The sequence below is a fragment of the Heteronotia binoei genome, unplaced genomic scaffold (assembly GCF_032191835.1).
Source record: "Heteronotia binoei isolate CCM8104 ecotype False Entrance Well unplaced genomic scaffold, APGP_CSIRO_Hbin_v1 ptg000323l, whole genome shotgun sequence".
NCBI classification, from domain to species: Eukaryota; Metazoa; Chordata; class Lepidosauria; order Squamata; family Gekkonidae; genus Heteronotia; species Heteronotia binoei.
This window is the reverse complement of record NW_026800017.1, coordinates 156,248-171,446: the sequence shown is the minus strand read 5'-3', so window position 1 is coordinate 171,446 and position 15,199 is coordinate 156,248.

Here is a 15,199-nt window from a genome sequence, read left to right as displayed (position 1 = left end):
GTCTTCCTCAATAACCCGTGTTCATCAATGTGCTTACTCATTCTGTCCTTGATAATGGTTTCTACCAACAGTATTGAAGTCAGACTGACTGTCCTGTAATTTCCCGGATCTCCTCTGGAACCCTTTATAAAGATGGGGGTGACATTTGCTACCTTCCAGTCCTCAGGAACAGAGGCAGATTTCAATGAAAGATTACATATTTTTTTCAGTATCACACCTAAACTCTTCACTCTTGGCTCAGAAACTTATGGTACCCCAACAACTGCTGGGAGCTGAATTCACAGATCTGCCCCTGGGGCTCAGGAACAGGACCTATGTCTTGGATGGATTTACTTTCAGCTGGTTCTGCTGTAGCCATCCAGTCACAGCCTCCAATGCCCTGTCCAAAATATCCAGGACAAGTCCGGCTGACTATCCATCAGCAGATACAGCTGGGAGTCATCAGCACAGATAGATCAATGGATCATAACTTTAGAGCAGTATTAGAACTTTCCAAATGAACCAGTGACTAGGCATGGAGAAGAGTGTGCAGTAAAGCAGATCTATGATGCTTATATTCTAAGACCACTAGCATAACAGGGATACCTAGTGTTACCCCCAGAATAATGGGTTTCTTGAAAAGGAAAAACTCGAGGCTAAAAAAAGTCTGAGAAGCAAGATTTTTAAAAATATAGCTGGATCCAGTTGTCTTGGTATAGAGCTTTTACTCTCTTGCATTGGATGCATATCTCTTCTGGAATTCTTGATAAAGCATTGAAGTTTTATTTAGAACTATTTTGAGATGCTGATTCTATAGAGAAACATTATTGTGCTTTATAAAGGTAGCAAAGACTTTTTTATATAAAATTTCCACGTGCTGCAGAGAACTGTCTTTGTTTTCTTTTATTCTACTGATACTTGAATTTGTACATGCTTACACAGACTTTCCCGCAAAAATACTTTTGTGTTTCCCAAGGGCTTGTCTTGTGAAGCCATTGGAAAGGAAAACAATTTGCATTTATAGCATGTGCCTGTAGACCTTTCTTGTTTCAGTCTATGAATATATTTCAGCCAGCGTTATCTCTTATGTTTTCATCATGGAGCATATTGGTCATCGTTCTGAAAGTCATAATACAATGAGGGCTTTCCTGACAATCATTTTATCTGCGTGTGCAAAAATATATGTCCATTAGATAGATGATGATCCAAACATTTTTTTCTCAATGCAGTGCAGATGCTATTTACTTGTTGAAGGGAATCTAAGCATTTTTTCAAGTCAATGCAGTTGTGTGGGGCCACATTTTCTCAGTACTTAAACATCAATAATGTGGTGTTGGAACATGGGATTTGCTTCCCCAGTTCTAAGTTCTACTATATGTGTATCATGATAGTATACATGTCACAGACTAGAACACAGTTATGACTCCACACCACTAATGATGAGTAACATAAATGGCTTGTGTCAGTGCTGTCTGGTATATTTTATCACCATATATTCTGTAATGTACACTTGCTCAGATTCCTCACTAGCAGTTGCTCCGCCCTGGGCCTTGGCTTTCCCTGGCTCAAGCGATCTATTCCTCACCAGTTGCTGTGTGGGCACATTTTGATCTGCAGTTCCCTCCAATTTCCTGTGCAGCTCCCTGCTCTTGTTTTTTGGAGAGCTGGAAGCTGTGAGGGAAATTGGAGGGAGCCATGGATCAAAATGTGCCTGCACAGCAACTTGTGGGGAATTGATCAGGTAAGCCGGGGAAAGCAGAAGCTTGGGAGCAGAGAAACTGCTAGTAAGGAATTGGTCTTAATTACAGGCCTTTCTGAAGACTTTTTTTTAAAATGACAAATCCATCACTTTAGAGAATCCAATATAAAAAGATTTGAGGATCTTAAACTATGAAAGAGGTATGTGCCTAGGCTTGGTAGAAGGCCTTTAGAGAAAGCAGAGGGAAATCGCTGTTTCTGAAGTGACATAGCAATAAGGTCATAGAGGTGAAGTCTACTAGTGGCTTTGCTTCAAACACTGTTGGCAGAGAGTGGGATGGAATTGGGGATTTTTCTTTGATGTGTCTTCATAGTGCTTTTAAGGTAGGAAAAAACCGTGCCCCATCAATATCTACTCTTATTGGTGCATAAAAAGAATGCTGTTGTTTCCTTCAGGAGCAAACAGCACGGAGGATTTGGGCTGTCACTGTTCCCCTCGCTTTGGGCCTGTCTTAGTTCATATATGCACAACCAGGGCTCTTTTTTTTGTAGAAAAAGCCCAGCATGAACTCATTTGCATATCAGGTCGCACACCCTGATGCTAAGACAGCCAGATATGCGTTCCTGCGTGTTCCTGCTCAAAAAAAGCCCTGTGCACAACCCTTTATTCAGGCAGGTTCAGTTGGGGCAAAAAGCTGACCTGCACTGAGTCCACCATGTATATGACTTGCTTATCACGTAGTTCCAAAAATGGAAGTCAGCATGGGCTGATTAAAAACCACAGGTAATCAGAGCTTTCAGCTGGGGCATTTATACAACATATGCGTGTTGCATTCTTTTTCTCCTAATACATCCCAGTTCTCCTAATACATCCCACAAATTGCAGTAGAGCACAAATGGAACTGTCATGGCAGCTGGGTGTAAGAGTTACTGAAGAACTTTTTGTCACATGCAGGAAATAAGAGTTGCATCCTGTTAAGAATGTACTTCTTCAGACCTTGAAGAAATGTGTCTGAACAAGGATCTTATATATCAGGGGTGGCCAACAGCTTTTCAGATTTTTTTTGCCTACAACTCCCATCAGCCCCAGTCAGCATGGCCAGTGGCTGGGGCTGATGGGAGTTGTAGGCAAAAACATCTGGAGAGCTACTGTTGGCCACCCCTGTTATATATAGATTACTTAAATGCCCTTAGGATTTAGTATGAACTCCTTGAGACCTGGATATCAGGATGTATTGAAATAGGAGTTTCTAGCACTTTCTGGTAGGTTTTTTAAAAAAAATAAAAGGAGGGGGGTATATTGAATAATATAGCATAAACCCTTTCAAAGCCTAAGCAGCTTGAGTGGAGTTGTGCAAGAGGAAGGCAACTTCCCTTCCTCCCCCTCTTACAAAAACTTTCTGTGGCTTCCAGAGTGGGGAGCAAATTATGAATCTTCAGAATGAGAATAAGCAAAAATCAAAAAGCTTTCTGTCAAAGTGGCTGCTACTAAACTAACAAAATGTTGCCTAAGAACCCAAGCTTTACTGTTGTGGTAGCCTAGCAATTGCCACTGAAGGCATTCATTTCTAAGTATACAGGTGCTATTTCTATTATCTGGAGGTATTTAACCCCCACCCCAATGTATTTTTTTTTCTTTAGATTTCCAATGTTTCTGCAAACCTGGGATATTTTCAGTGCTGTAGAAAGGTCTGTTTTTTTCTGCTCATGGTGTTAGTATCAGGATTTAAGTCTTCACAGATTTGCCCGTATTGAAAATTAGATATGTTGATGATATATCTATCATTTGCGTAAATCCTTCTATTTTATTTTAAATGTTTATACTCTGCCTTAGCTTCTCAGACAGAGCAGCTAATAAAACAGCAAAGACACAAACATGTCCAACAACAAATTAAAAACCAATACACAATGAATACACCCAGTTAAATACCTTGACACACAGTTAAAACACAGCCCAGACTGTTTACCCTCCACCAAACAGCCTCTGGAATGCCTTTTTAAAGCTGCCTTCATTGTGCATCTACTTCATTCATGCCAACCCTTCTGCAGATTCTCCTTTAAGGTATTTAGTGAAGGAAGAAATGCTAAATGACGAGGCAGTGGTGGATGTCAGGCAGCTGAAGAAGTGACAGGAGGAAACAACCCATCAAGGCTGGGAAGCAAATTCATAGTTCATTTTATGCTGCCCAAGAAAGAAATCTTGCTAGCAGCACAAAGGCTGTTTTGTATAAACTGGGCCTGTGTTTAGATGATAGCTGGGAGATAAATATAATGTGGAACTTGGCACAAAGGAATAGAAGGCTGCCCAGCTTCTGGAATCACATCTCTTTTAGCCTTCATTGTATGGAAACAAAAGAAACATTTAAAAGACCTGAGTAAATGTGTCCATAAATTTTCCTAGCTTCAACTGAGCAAGTCATGGTTTCAAATTAAGCCAAATAAGCAAAGAATTCTATTCAACAGACCCTGTATCCTGGGATTGCCTTTGGAATGAGATACAGTTCAAGCCCATCTACAAGAATATAAGTTCATCATCACAAGTATTTGTAGTTTATTTAGGGGCAGGCAACGAGCATGGTCTCTGAGAGGTTAGAACAGAAAAAGTCTGCTCTATGTCAAGTGCTTAGATTTTGAGAACATAGATAAACCTTATCTTGTGTTTTGTGTTTTTGCCATCGGCCAAGACTCTGATTTAAATATGATATTGGCAAACAAAAAAACCTTATCTATGTGATCTTCTATGAACCCAGTGTGTAATTACAACTGCTGTGCTATATGTGTAATTCTACTACATGTGTAATGTCAGCAGCATACCTGTGCAAGGCCTACCGAGGGTATGGATATGGAATGCTAAAAACTAGATTGGAAGTCGCTAAGAACCATCTTTAAATGAGACATCAGGCTTGTGCAAGTTCATATGGGTAAATATATTCTCAACATTATGTTTAACTCAGGCCCTAATTTTCTAAACCTTAAACTATGTTAAGCTGAGCAGAAGCACAGAAGCGCTTAGACTATGCTTATTACTTTTTACCTTACTGTTTTTTGCTTTCAGTTCAATATAATTTATTCTGAATCATGCCAGAACGAGTGAGAAAGGAAATACGCATTCAGAGTTGATGACATTGATGATATAACACCATTTATACTGTATGGGTGCACAAACCCAAGTTCTTTTGCTTCAATAAGTTACCATAGTGCAAAATATTCTGGAGTCTGAACTGACAGAACTGGCAGCAACTAGATAAAAGTCTTGAAATCCAAAGGCATTTTAATGTAAATAACCTTCTTGTTGCGAGATGGTTTAAAATGGCTGCTCCTCAAGAAACAAAGATAAAAAGTGTGGAAAAGTGCTCCTCAACAGAGCTCTTCAAACAGAATTTACATTCTAGCTTTGTGGTGCTAACATTTTGCAGCCCCCCCCCCCAAAAAAAAAAGAACTCTGGGAGTTAGATAAGGGATGCATCTATAACTTTTCTGTCTGAGTTATTTATTGTGTTTTGAAGACAGCATAATAGATGGTTTTATACTGAACTGTACAATATTTATTAAAGGACAAAATAAACTAGTGTAGATCTAATCTTCTAAATCTGAGCCATGTAGTTGTGGGGGGAGGGTTATAGCAAGGGGGCAACTGAGTGAATTCTGCCTCCCTCAATCTTGTGTAGGCATGACTACAGCTTCTGAATTAAATTTTGCTTGTAAAAGAGTGTGAGTGGGCAGCCTCAATACCAATTTGTTTGCACTAATTTGCTGTTCAGCAAAGTAGTGAAGTACCTTAATAGTGACAAGATCCAATCCATCTATATTATTTATTTATTTATTTATTTATTACATTTGATTTATATCCCGCCCTCTCCGCAAGCGGACCCAGGGCGGCTCACAGTATCTACACAATTAAACCAGTACAATATATAAAACCATAATTTAACATTTTCAGTTTAAAAAACATATTACAGTTAAAAATTATTAAAACCATTTTAAAGTGCTGAATCCCTACATTATAGCCGCATTAGAATTCCAAACAGTGATCACCGGCGTTCTGTGTGATGTCCAGTGGCAGCCATCTTCGTCAAGCATCGAAGGCCTGCTTGAACAACTCGGTCTTACAGGCCCTGCGGAACTCAGACAGATCCCGCAGGGCCCGTATGGCTTCTGGAAGAGCATTCCAGAGCTCTGGTGCTGCCACCGAAAAAGCCCTAGATCTTGTCACGCATACCCTGGCTTCTTTTGGTCCGGGGACCGAGAGTAGGTTTTTTGCCCCTGAACGCAGTGCTCTCTGGGGGATATGCGGAGAAAGGCGGTCCCGTAGATATGCAGGTCCCTGACCATAAAGGGCTTTAAAGGTCAATACCAACACCTTGAAGCGAACTCGGAACACAACAGGTAGCCAGTGCAGCTCTTTCAGCACTGGCTGAATGTGCTCCCATCGTGGCAGCCTCATCAACAGCCGTGCCGCAGCATTCTGCACTAGCTGTAGTCTCCGGGTTTGCGCCAAGGGTAGCCCCATGTAGAGAGCATTACAGTAATCTATTCTTGAGGTGACTGTAGCATGGATTACCATCGCTAAATCGTTGTGCTCCAGAAAAGGAGCTAGCTGCCGTGCCCGCCGAAGATGAAAAAAGGCAGATCTAACAGTGGCTGCTACCTGGGCCTCCATTGTAAGGGAGGACTCAAGGAGCACGCCTAAACTCCTGGCCTTAGGGACCGGTGTTAATGGCACCCCGTCAAGAGTCGGCAGATGGATCTCTCCCCTTGGACCACCCCGACTCAGGTAGAGAACCTCCGTCTTTGTCGGATTCAGTTTCAGTCGACTCAGCCTGAGCCAAGATGCCACGGCTTGTAGAGCCAGGTCTAGATTTTCCGGGGTACAGTCGGACTGGCCGCCCATCAATAGATAAAGCTGGGTGTCATCCGCATATTGATGACAACCCAGTCCATACCTCCTGACAATCTGGGCAAGGGGGCGCATATAGATATTAAATAGCATCGGGGATAGAACCGCTCCCTGTGGCACCCCACAACTAAGAGAGTGCCTCTGGGATACTTCCTCCCCGATCACCACCCTTTGTCCCCGATCTTGGAGAAAAGAGGTCAGCCACTGTGAGGCAGATCCCTGAATCCCCGCATCGGCAAGGCAGCTAGTCAGTAGCTGATGGTCAACCGTATCGAACGCGGCTGACAGATCTAATAACAACAGCACCGCTGAGCCGCCCTGATCCAGATGTCGCATGAGGTCATCTATGAGGGCGACCAGAACCGTCTCCGTCCCGTGACCTGGCCGAAAATGTCCTGAATGACTCATCAACACCCAGCCCATACCCCTGGACCTAAAAACCCAAAATTCAGGGAGTGCATTCCTTCCATGATGCAAGCACCCACTAAGAAGGGATTTTAAAAATTCTACCCCTGGGGGGGGGGGTGAGAAGGGATAAAATGTGTTTTTGCATAGGGGTAAAGCTGTGCTGTGAGTAGTAGATAGGGGTACCCTATCATCATCAAGCCACATACCAGCTGCCCTCCCACACACATAAAAATGAATTTGTATGTTTTCCTATGGGGGAGTGAAGCAACTGTCCCCAATGGGAGGCTAGGGATCCACCCACCCAAGGAATGCCAGATGTTTCCTAAGGGGAAAAAGAGGGGTCAGCCTATGCTTCTGATGTAGCCTGCTTTCTATTGTTTGGGGAAAGCATGTTTTGCAACACAGACGTTATTTAGAGAATAGTGTAGACATACCCAATGGATAAAATGATGGCTTTAAAACTGAACACAGCTAACCTTGTACGTGTAACATGTCCCTATAACATCAGATTGCATCAGGTTGCGTGTCGATAAAACTCTCTGGGGACTCAGTAACGCCATAGAGTTTTGCATGAATCCTAGATTATTGGTTTGCAATCCCTCACAGTTATTTGTTGAGAGGATTCAGTTGTGTGTGTGTAAAATGGTAGCTATTTTTGCAGCTGTTTGTGTTTGCAACAGGTGAGTTTTTCAAAAACAGACACTTTGTAATTCTAGGAGATTCCCAATCCCAAGGTTGGCAACCGTAATGCTGGGCATCTGTGCAAAAGCTGTGCTTTGGGGAAAAAACTATGTTGAGAGTGTTAAAGGTTTTTCAGTGTCTCTCTGTACTGGGTCCCATGCTCTTTAACTTGTTCACTAATGATCTGCAGTTGTGAGTAAGCAGCAAAGTGGCCAAGTTTGCAGATGACACTAAATTGTTCAGGGTAGTGAGAACCAGAGAGGATTGTGAGGCACTCCAAAGGGATCTGTTGAGGCTGGGTGAGTGGGTGTCAACGTGGCAGATGAGGTTCAATGTGGCCAAGTGCAAAGTAATGCACATTGGGGCCAAGAATCCTAGCTACAAATACAAGTTGATGGGGTGTGAACTGGCAGAGACTGACCAAGAGAGAGATCTTGGGGTTGTGGTAGATAACTCACTGAAAATGTCAAGACATTGTGCAATTGCAATAAAAAAGGCCAACGCCATGCTGGGAATGATTAGGAAGGGCATTGAAAACAATGCCCTGTATCAGCCTGTATCATAATGCTCCTGTATAAATCGATGGTGCTTTTTTTAAAAAAAGCTGTTTTCCAAAGTCCCTTGAAAGAAATCCCTTTCCCAGAAACGGGCCTGTGAGAACTCTTTTTGCAAGGATGTGCTTTTTTGTTTTGGCAACCAAAGTTGCAGTTATCAAAACATCATGAAGCTGAAAAGGTCTAGTTTTTTTTTTTTTTAAGCTGTTTTCCAAAGTCCCTTGAAAGAAATCACTTTCCCAGATACGGGCCTGTGAGAACTCTTTTTGCAAGGATGTGCTTTTTTGTTTTGGCAACCAAAGTTAGATTCTCCAGTCTGGAGACTGGCAACCTCCCTGAGTGCTTGCAGAGAACAAGAGACAGTCTTCATAATTATCTGAGAACAGGCTGCTGAAGATGCTAGAAAAATAGGATTTAATGTTGGAAAAGATTTAATAAGAAACTTATAGGCGTTTGAAATTAATAATTAATGGGGCAGTGTTATTAGAATGGATGGCAGAATTAGTCATGCTTGTCTTGCAACAGTTTCCCCCGTAAAACACACAGAGAACTTAAGAACATAAGAGAAGCCATGTTGGATCAGGCCAATGGCCCATCCATTCCAACACTCTGTGTTGGGGTGTGAACCTCATCTTCCATGTTGATGTCCACTCACCCAGCCTCAACAGATCCCTTTGGAGTGCCTCACAATCCTCTTTGGTTCTCACCACACAAACCGGTGCAAAAATAGCTACCATTTTACACACACACAACTGCATCCTCTCAACAAATAACTGTGAGGGATTGCAAACCAAGGATCTAGAATTCATACAAAACTCTATGGCGTTACTGAGTTCCCAGAGAGTTTTATCGACACGCAACCTGATGTTAAAGGGACATGTTACACGTATAAGGTTAGCCCGTATCATAAAGGTCTTTTTCCCCTTAGGAAACTTCTGGCATTCCTTGGGTGGGTGGATCCCTAGCCTCCCATTGGGGACAGTTGCCTCACTCCCCCATAGGAAAACATACGGTATTCATTTTTGTGTGCGCGGGTGTGTGTGGGAGGGCAGCTGTCACTTTGGAATGCAGCTTGATGATGATAGGGTACCCCTATCTACTACTACTGTGTGGCTGGCATGTTGCTGCCTGCTTGCACACATTCTGTTTCTGATTGGGTATCTATGGAACTCTGTGTTCTGAGGTAAAAATCAGTTAACAGGGACTGCAGGAAGTTCAACAGGTGTCCTGACTGACTCCTCAATGCCCAGTCCAAACCCCTGGATCCGTGTCATAACATTGCTCCTGGGATGGACATAGAATTGCCACTCCATATTGGAAAATTCCTGAAGATTTGAGGGTGGAGCATGGAAAGGGTGGGGTTTGAGGAGGGGTGAGACTTCAGGTAGATAGAATGCCATAGACTTCACCCTCCAAACCAGGCACTTCCTCCTGGAGAACCATTGTTGCCAATCTCTAGGTGAGGGCTGGAGATCACTCAGAATTACTACTGCTCTTCAGAAGCCAGAGATCAGCCCCCCTGGAGAAAAATGACTGCTTTGCTTCCCTCCTTCTTTGGTCCACACCGTGATTTCAGTCCACCCACTTACTTTCATCCTAATCTACTTCACAGGATTGTTGTGCAGACCAAAAGGGGAAGTCAGCTCTTATCACACACTTCTATGGTGACACCAGCCTATCGCCTCCTGCCTCAGCGAGGGCAGCTAAATATATGTTAGTCTCTTTGGGGGTCTGATACGGTAGATGAGCAGGGGACCACTGCAGATGTGAAGTCTTTCCCAATCACACAGGTACCAGAGAACGTAACAGCAAACTATAGTTCTTTATTTACAAAATAGGCTTTAACTAGGGGATGGGATGTATATACAAAGGCTAGTTTGTATCTTGTAGGAATTTTCTATACAGTATGTCGGCTAGACCCTCCAGCAATGCTCTGAGGTATTTCAGGGTACACAGTTCTTCTTTTAATCCACTCTCCTAAACTTTAATCAGGCTGGCCTCTTGGACTTTGAGTGCCTGGACCCTCGAGTCGTCTGGTTTGACAAGCCCCAGCTCTCCTGACTCCCTCAGACCCACGGCTCTCCCTCAGCCACCTTATAAACTCCTAGGAGCAGTGTATCATATGCCTGTGACCACTAAGACATATCATATGTCTGTGACCACTAAGACTAAGGTCTTCCACTTAGACACTCTCTGTCACCTTCCTCTTCCTTAGAAGACCTAGAGATATGCCTCATGCTCAACCACCTGGCTGATTTCACAGAGTGTATCTAGAGCTTCACTTCACACCAAGCCTCTCTCACACACTCTGAGTCCAACTCTCTCTTTCTGATCGTTTTTTTCCTGACAGTTAACCTCTGAGCCGTTAGCTGTCACTCAGGACTTGAGAGTTCTGAGCACCCCTGGCCCCCACCTTCGGGTCACATGACTCAGGGCTCTCGGAGTTCTCAGCTTCTCCATTAACCCTTTGACTCCATCACAGCTCTAAACCAGAATAGGCATTTTTCATAACAGTGAGTATGGCAATTGAGTTTATGAATCTTCCAAAAACAAAACACCCTTCCTACCTAAAACAAGCAAATATTTTAAGGGTAGTTAAATGCCATAGTGAACCTTGGGTTTCAGGCTAGTTTAGAATAAATAAAGTCCTATTTAGGGCCAAGATTAACCCAATTTTGACGTCCTTAGATGATTTTTAGCAAATAAAAAGCTGCCTGTTTCCGCTACGTATCAATACTGCAACTGCTGAAATGGCAGTCAGACCCAACAGTATTTATCTTTTTTTTCTTTCTCCAATAATCTTAGATTCATGTACTAGCTTTCTTCATTATTTTTTTTTACATGGGCAAGCATTCAAAAGTAATATTTTCTACCTGAAGACATACAAGACATTAGAAATATAAACACGTCCAAGCTCCATCAGACTAGTGACATCCTAGATCAGCACTCTTCTTCACAAAGTACACAGACAGGTGATTAAATAAGGACTACATATTCCCCACATTGTTGTCCCCCTACCACAGGTATTCAAAGGATTACTGCCTCTGACCATGGAAGCTGCATTTAGAGAGCAACCCTATGTATGTCTGTTCAGAATCCACACCTATTCAATGGGGTTTACTTATTCATAGGAGTGACCTGTTTTGTAGGGATCTGGGGATCCCCAGAATTACAGCTCATCTCCAAACTACAGAAATCAGTTCTTGAGGCTACAGAGAGCCAGTTTGGGGTAGTGGTTAAGTGCATGGACTCTTATCTGGGAGAACCAGCCTTGATCCCCCACTCTTCCACTTGCAACTGCTGATGTGACCTTGAGTCAGTCACAACTTCTCACAGAGCTGTTCCTCTCAAAAGCAGTTTCTGTTAAAGCTCTGTCAGCTCCACCTACCTCACAGGATGTCTGTTGTGGGGAGGGAAAGGCAAAGGAGATTAGAGGGAGGGTGTTCCAGGAGGGTCGTGGCCATCCCAATGAGATGACATCACACAGAGTGACATCATCACATCCTGGATGCAGTGTGTGCACTCCCCCCTCCTTCTTCCTTTAAATGGTTGTGGGGGGGGGGATGAAGACAACATGTGCTTACCCTGCAAGAGGTGAAGTTGCCTCTTGCAGGGCAGGAGCCAATGCCCCTCACTTGAAAAAAACAAGGAGCACGCATGTCTGCTCTGCCTGTTTATACCTGTGAGCTCTCCATCTTGACATGCTCTGCAAGAATGAGCTGCCTTTTGCAGGGCAGAAGCTGGAGTCCCCCACTTCGAAAAAATGGGTGCTGCACATGCCTGCCCTACAAGAGATGAGCTGCTTCTTGCAGGACAGAAACCAATGGTTCCTGCTTAGAAAGAGCAGGTGCCATGTGCAGTTGCCCTGCATTTTACTGCTTGCATGGCAGGAAATTGCACCACCCACTCTAGGAAGGGAGGGAGAGGGGTGGTCACCTGGTGGTTGCTCTTGGGGGTTGGGGCAGGGCCTTGCCCTACTGGCCACTTGGCTGGTGGCAGGCTGGAACCCACAAAATCAGGGACTGGCATCCTTATTAAGACTTCACTTTGCCGTATGTGAATACTTGGATTTTCTGATGACATTTCAGTGTTCTATTCAGGCCTTTTGTTCAAAGGAGTTGTTTGATTGCAAAACAGAATTGGTCCTTCCTGTCAGATGTTTTTGTAATGAACTCATGCTGTGTAAAGATTTCCATAGGACTTCTCATTTACCAAAGATTTTCCTGGTAATCCACCCCAAGTAGCATCCAGAATAGAAATCCATGTTGCCAATCTTATTCTTCAAGCATTTCCCCTTCATATTTTCTGTGCACAAATCTAATATGCAGCTAAAATTCTTCTGTAATTTCATTATCTTAGAAGTGATTTTATACCCTGCTGAGAATTAAACATTGAAGTACGGCAAGGTGTACAAAATAATTCCTTCCTTAATACATTTTATGGCCCTCTAAGGAGTTCCCACACAGTTCAGATCATCATTAGCTTTTGCATTACTCAGCTTTCTGGGTCTTTAATTCAAAAAGAAAATTAAACAATATTCATTTGACCCAGAACAGGGTAAGGGACCTATTTTTTACAACATTTTAAAGGCTCCCATGCAAATAATTTCAAGGCCTTTCCCCCCTAATTGTTTAACCACAAAACTGAAGCCACAGAAGTCCTCAAAGCTAAAGAAGTTGAATTTCTTCTACACTAATTACAAAGCCAAATAACTATTTCTGGTACAGGCTTGCTAACTGCTATGATCTCATGCATAAAGAACAACATGGGGGGATCAATTTGATATCAAATGTCAATGAATAATTCAAAGGATTTCTCTAAAAGCTGACAGTTCCATGTATAAAATTTTAGTGCTAGAAGATTGCCTTGATATGCCTCCACTGAATCCAAACTACTTATAACACTTTTAAAATCTCAGAATGGTTCTTTGGTATTTTTGACTTATTACTGTATAAGACTACTATGAGACTGAATATATGTATAGCCTTGTTGGTTCGTTCTAGTTGCAATGAATTAGATGGAAAGCTAGAAGAAGAAGGCATAATATTAGGATATTTAGGAGGCACAATGACAATTATATAGTTTGGCTTGCTAAAGACCTGAGGAAATTAGCAACAGAACAAACAAAGCTGCTGATGCAAGTGCATATGTTAGTCTCATGTCCAAGTGTATTCTGTGTACATTCATGTAACAGTCTGTAACATGGTAAATATGTACCTGCAACAGATATGGACCTGGCCATCTTTGAACCTGTTCCTTCTGTTGAACACAGGCCACTGCTGAATATCCATCTGTGCTTATTGTATTTGGCAATCAGACCACAAGTTGAACTGGCATGTTGTTCAGCATCCCTGGTGTTCATTCTGAGTATACCTACTCAAAAACAAAGCCAAGAAAAATCACCTACTAACATTTGTATTCCTCTCATTGTGAAGATGTTAATTAAATGCCCATAATTGTGAGCAGTTATTTCAGGCTCTTTGGCTGATAACAGATGGGCAATGTGGGGCAGATGGGACATGTTCCAAATCAGGCCAGCTCAAAAAGAGCTGTCCTGAAGCCTCCACATGTTTCCCTGCAAGCCGTCCCCATCCCATCCATGGGGCAACATGGGTGTTCAGACCGCTGTTGTGCACTATTCCTGTCACTCAGTTTGGGTTTTTTTCCCATACATTTTCAGTAGTCATGTGCATGCATGGGCATATGTTTCACACTGCCAAGGCACCTCGCTTGTGCCTTTCCGCTTCCAGACAACTGGGATAGCTAGGGCTAACCCAAGGCCTTTCCAGCAGCTGTAAGTGGAGGAGTAGGGGCAACTGGCATGCAGCTCAGATATTTGCTACCACTTTGGAAGTGGTAGCTTTTTGAGTCACACTGCGGAGGCTGGAGGATGGGGTGAGGATGGGATGAGGACAGCCAGCAGATGTTTGTGTGTGGAAGGATTTTTTGGGTTGATTTCAGAGCTGTCTCTGAGTCAGTCCAAAGTGCTGGTCTGTAATCACCCTTTATGTATAATGTGAAACAAAGAGCTTTCCAGCAACAATCTTCATATGGCAAAAGCTGAATAAAGGGGAAAATATATACAAAATTGGTTTGAAATTAATCAGAGATGGCTGAGGAAATATAGATCCATATTTACATATTCTTAAAACTCCATTATTTGCCCCCCAAGGTCGGAATAAAGAGTCAGACACAATGCATTGGTTTAAAATTGGGCCACTTTATTAAACATCATAATAAACGGCAAGAGCACCCAACCAGCGGCCTGGCCAGGGCTAGGGGTCACCGAGACCGCTCCCCTGCCACTAATGGGTGAGAGACCCAGCCCCCAGCCCCCCAGCCGGAGCTGTGTGACTCAGCTCCCGCCAGGCAGGCCCAGCAGGGAGGCACACACCAGAGAGCCCAAACCCAGATGCACGTCTTGACAAAAGGCACCCTCTAGCCGAGCCTCCAGGACAGTCTGCATTCTCCACACCCCGGGTCACCAAACCCCAAGGCTGATCATGCCAGACCCCTAATTCCCCAAAAGGGGGATGCTTCACAGTCCTCCCCTAGCCGCATAGTGCCCTAAACCCCAAAAACCTGCCACTACTAAGGCCAAGTCTCTACTTAGGGCTTAGCGCCCACCGGGAGGCCCAAAGCCACCTGCAACCCTTGCTGCAAATCTCTCAAGAAAAGCACATTACCCTTTTTTGAGAGATGTACCCCATCCCCTCTATAGAGGTCAGGAAATTTCGACGAAATGTCCGGATGGGGCAAATAGTGACCCAAACCTCCTTCCAACACCTTCTTAAACTCCTTATTAGCCTTATATTGGGCCCTCTCAATAGCTGCAGGGTCCCAAGTACAGCGCCAAACAAGGCGGGGCAGCATGGCTGACCAAATTATAGTGGTCCCAGACCATCGCTCCTTGATATACTGAAAATCATTGTGGGCCTGCCAAACTAAGGCCTTGCCCTTTAAAAGCCCCAGATCATTGCCT